At 44.9% G+C, this 4,871-nt stretch overlaps 1 long non-coding RNA gene across 1 annotated transcript; it reads right to left on the bottom strand.

Annotated features, from left to right (window-relative positions):
• LOC134735670 (uncharacterized) lies at positions 1–3,846 on the bottom strand. The gene is made up of 2 exons (XR_010119008.1): positions 3,736–3,846; positions 1–855 (listed from the first exon to the last, which is right to left on the bottom strand). It is a non-coding gene; the product is annotated as an uncharacterized lncRNA (long non-coding RNA).
• Positions 3,847–4,871: the final 1,025 nt, after the last annotated feature.

Genomic DNA, 4,871 nt, shown 5'->3' with positions numbered 1-4,871 from the left:
GTCCAAGCAGCCTTTGCAGAAAGAGGAAAGAGACATGGGATTAGGTAACCAATCAGCCCATCATGCAAAGAGCCAGTGCATCCTGTCATCCAAAAATTACCCTCTCTCCTTCATTCAGGGGCAGTGCTCCCCAAAATTTTACCATCATGTACTAATTTCTTTTTTTTTTCTTTGAGATGGAATCTCGCTCTGTCTCCCATGCTGGAGTCAGTGGCGCGATCTTGGTTCACTGCAACCTCTGCCTCCCAGCTTCAAGAGATTCTCCTGCCTCAGCCTCCTGAGTAGCTGGGACTGCAGGTGCGTGACACCATGTCCGGCTAATTTTTTGTATTTTTAGTAGAGAGGAGGTTTCACCTTGTTAGCCAGGATGGCCTTGATCTCCTGGCCTTGTGATCTGCCCGCCTTGGCTTCCCAAAGTGCTGGGATTACAGGCGTGAGCCACCGCGCCTGGCCTACCATCACATATTAATTTCTTTAACTTAAATATTCTTGTTCCGAAGGCATAATTGTTCCAAATGTCAGTGTTGCAGGATGTAGGACAAATTGAGTCACTCATAGTTCATGTATCCAGGCCTTGATCTGCTGAGATGCCTACAACTCACCAAGAGGACTTATGGAAGCATGGACTTTTCCCAGGCACAGGGTAGCTGGCAAAAGAGAAGAAGAAGCATCTGCAGGACTTTGAAGTCTTGGGAAGGAATTAGGAAAAGGTGGAAGCTCACAGAGTGTTTGTTCTCCTCTTCCTGCTGACATTAGCGGAGTTTCATGAGATCTAGTTTATACATTCAGTTCTCTTTGTGGCGCAGAAGGTCTTGAGCAGCTTGAGAACCAGCACCTGGTTGTGAGGACGATAATCTAGAAAGGGAAAGGGACACTGTCTGTACAATTTCCTCCCCTTGGGGCTCAAGCACCTGATGCGACCCTCTTCTTTGGTCTCCAGACTTCCCCTAAAGAAGCTAATACCTGTAATCCTTAGCTATAAAGCTAGCTGAGGTAGCTTTGAATTTAGGTGCCAGTGCCACACTGGAAATGCATATGCGTGATTGGCTTCCAAAGGCGGGCTTTTTGTTGTTGTTTTGAGACAGGATCTCCTGTGGTGCCCAGGTTGGCCACGAACTCCTGGGCTCAAGTGATCTCCCACCTCAGCCTCCTGAGTAGCTGAGACTACAGGTGCATGCCACTGTGCCAGCTCAAAGGCAAGATATTTTTTTACCTGTGTGGTCCAGTACAATAGCCCTAGCTGTGTGTAGCTGGTTCAAATTGAGACGTGCCATAGATGTAAAATATACACCAGAGTTCGAAGACTCATTACAAAAAAGACAATGTGGCTGAATGTGGTGGCTCATTCCTGTAATCCCAACACTGGGCCAAGGTAGGAGGACGCTTGGGTCCAAAAGTTCTAGGTTACAGTGAGCTATGATCGTGCTAATGCACTCCAGCCTTGGCGACAGAGCAAGACCTTCTCTCTAAAAAACTAAAAAAAAAAAAAAAAAAAAAATAAGTAAATAGACAAAAGAACGTGAAATGTCTCTAATAATACTGTACATTAATTCCATGTTGAAATGATCATATTTGGGATATGTTGAGTTAAATAAAATATATTATTAAAATGAATTTCACTTTTTAAAGTTTTTAATGTGACTAAAAGTTTCAAAATTCCATATTTTTGTATTATAATACATATTTTGCATGATAACAAACATTGATGAGTTTGTTTTGCCCAAGGAGCCCCCACTTGAAAGGTCTGGTCACTCCCATGGTGACTTATCAACCTGGTGGGTACCTGATCTTTGGCTGGTCGCAAAAGAGTCAGCTCATCTGGGGAGAGGCAGGGTGATAGCCCCAGGCAGCCAAAGATAACTGGACAATCCCTCTATCCCTGCTGCTGGAATCTTTTAGAAGTGCTATCTCTCTCCATGTCAGACACACAGGACACTTAGGTGGCTGAGAACCTCTCCAAGCCCTTGTCTGCCCATCACCACCTAATGGCCACTTCCTGGATGTGGGGAAACAGAAACTCTTAGCCCTCCTGTTTTTCAAGTGTTGGTACTCTGGAGGGACAGCATTGCCATTAAGACACCTTATGTTGTTTTTGCCTTGGTAAATTCGAGGCTCTGAGTTAAGACTGACTCATCTGGATCAATAAACCTGCTCTAGCTCCACCTCAAAAATGTAAAAATTACCCCTTTATAAGACTCATAGAGGCACAAACCTCACCTTGTTTCTTTATTCATTTAACAAACATTCAAGTAGCATCTACTACTGGAAGAGAAGAGAAGGGCTTACAAGACAGACATCTGGCTCTGTCTGCCAGCAGCCTTCCAAGAGTCCGTCACTTCTTCCTTCTTGAAAACCTTGCCTCACTTGCCCTGCAGACCTCCCTTTATCTCAGTTCTTCTTCCATCCTTCCTTTCTCTCTCCCTTTCTTTCTTTCTTTTTCTTTCTTTCCTTCCTTCTTTCTTTCTTTTTCTCTCTTTCTCCTTTTCATTCTTTCTTTTGAGGCAGAGTCTCACTCTGTTGCCCAGGCTGAAGTGCAGTGTCCCAACCTTGGCTTCCTGCAACCTCTGCCTCCCGGATTCAAACGATCCTCCCGCCTCAGTCTCCCAAAGTATTGGGAGTACAAGCGTGAGCCACTGCACCCAGCCAACAGTTTCCTAACCGATCTCATTGCTATAATCCTTGTCTTCCTATATAGCCTATTCTTAGGTCAACTGCCAGAGTGATCCTTGAAAAATGTAAGTTATAGCAAATCACTCCCCTCCTCCGAACTCTCCAACAACTTCCGTGTCTCTCTGAGTGAAATCCAAAGTATTTACTGAGTCTACCAGGCCTCATACACTTGCTCTCTCCAGTTTAGCAGTTCTGGCCTCCTTGCTTTTCTCAAACATGCCAGCCAAGCTTCTCCCACTTCACAGCCTTTCAACTTACTGTTGCCTCTACCTAGAAAACTCTTCCTCCAGATACCTGCATGGCTTGGCTCCTTACATTCTTCAGGTCTCTGCTGAGACGTCACCTTGGGGAGACATTTCCTGGCCATGTCTCAGAAAGCAGCACCCTCACCCTACCTTTCTATTCCTTTATCCTACTGGATTTTTCCTCCTGGCACTCATCTCCACCTGCTGTGTTGTACATTCACTTGCATGTTGATTGTTTGCCTCCATTGGAATGTCAGTTCCCTGACAACAGAGATTGCATCTTTTCATTCATTGCTGCCTCCCAGCATTTGCTACAGTGTCTGGCACATTGTAAGTGCTCAATAAATATTTGTTGAATGCATGAAGGCAAAGAAATGGTTCTCATTTGTAAAGGTGATAAGAGGTAGACAATAAAAAGAAAAAGTACGTATCATCACCAATTGTGGCAAGTGCTGTGAGAAAACCAAGAGATACAGTAATGGAGAGCCTGCTTTACATAGGTTTTCCAGGTGGTCAAACAGGAGTTTCTGAAACAAGTGACACTCAGGTTGGGATTAAAAGGAGGAGATAGGGCCAGCCCTGCAAACTGTGGGAGAAGACCATGCTGGGGGGGAGGGAAAATAGCACATTCAAAAATCCTGAGGCAGGAATGAGTTTGATGTCTTCAGGGAATTGAGAGGGCAGGCCCAGTGCAGTGGCTCACGCCTATAATCCCAGCACTTTGGGAGGCCGAGGCGGGCAGATCATCTGAGGTCAGGAGTTCGAGACCAGCCTGACTAACATGGCGAAACCCCATCTCTACTAAAAATACAAAAAATACCCCGGCATGGTGGCAGGCGCCTGTAATTCCAGCTCCTCAGGAGGCAGAGGCAGGAGAATCACTTGAACCCGGGAGGTAGAGGTACAGCTGAGATCACACCACTGGACTCCAGCCTGGGCAACAAGAGTGAAATTCTATCTAAAAAAAAAAAAAAAAAAAAAAAAAGGATTGAGAGAGAACTAATGGGGAATGAAGAAAATAACATGTGATGTTGAAGGGGTGTTTAGGCCAAATCATGAAAGATCTGGTGGGCTATGGTAGAGTTTAGATTTTCTTCACAGTTTTCTCTAAGGCTGGACGTTAGTAGCAATTTGAGGGGAAAATCTGAGATGCTATCCAGATGGTGGAATCTGGGTTTCTGGACCATTAACTTAAGCTTCTGCATAAAGTTTCTTAGATAGAAATAGAGTGGCCTTCACGAGGCCCACAGACTGATCCTCCTACAACAGGGCTTCCAAGACAGTAATTCCTGTAAAAGAAACAACAGCTTCCTCCCTCTATCAGAGCAGGTCTGCAACACTCAAACTTTTCTGTTATGTGGTCCCTCTTTCATTATGTAGCTGGCCTTATCTCCAGCTACAATAAATTGTCCCAGATGGCATTTCCAATCCAGTGGCCTGGTGCCTATTCTCTTTCCTGCATTTTCATAGCTACTCTGGGGCTTTTGCGTGTGTTGTTTCTCTAAAAAGAATTGTCCTGTGCTTCATCCACATGTCTAAAAGCCAGCTCTAATTCAAAGGTAACCATGAGATCATGTATATAGGCCTAGGTCATGATCTAAAAGTTAATTAATTACTATGGTAGGCTGGATAAATGGCCTCCCAGAAAGACTTCCACATCCTAATCTCTGGAACCTGTAAACTTGACTTTATATGCGAAACAGCGCTTTGCAGGAGTGACTAAGGGTTGTAACTTGGGGAGATCATCCTGGATTATCTGAGTGGAACCTGAAAGCAACCGCACATGTTCTTACAAGAGGAAGGCACACGGCCAGGCGCGGTGGCTCAGGCTTGTAATCCCAGCACTTTGGGAGGCTGAGGCAGGCAGATCACCTGAGATGAGGAGTTCGAGACCAGCCTGACCAACATGGAGAAACCCCATCTCTACTAAAAAAAAAAAAAAAAAAAAAAAAAAAA

Source organism: Symphalangus syndactylus, chromosome 23, assembly GCF_028878055.3.
Source record: "Symphalangus syndactylus isolate Jambi chromosome 23, NHGRI_mSymSyn1-v2.1_pri, whole genome shotgun sequence".
NCBI lineage: Eukaryota > Metazoa > Chordata > Mammalia > Primates > Hylobatidae > Symphalangus > Symphalangus syndactylus.
Note: the sequence above shows the minus strand (reverse complement) of the source record. Positions and strands in the feature narration are given on the sequence as shown.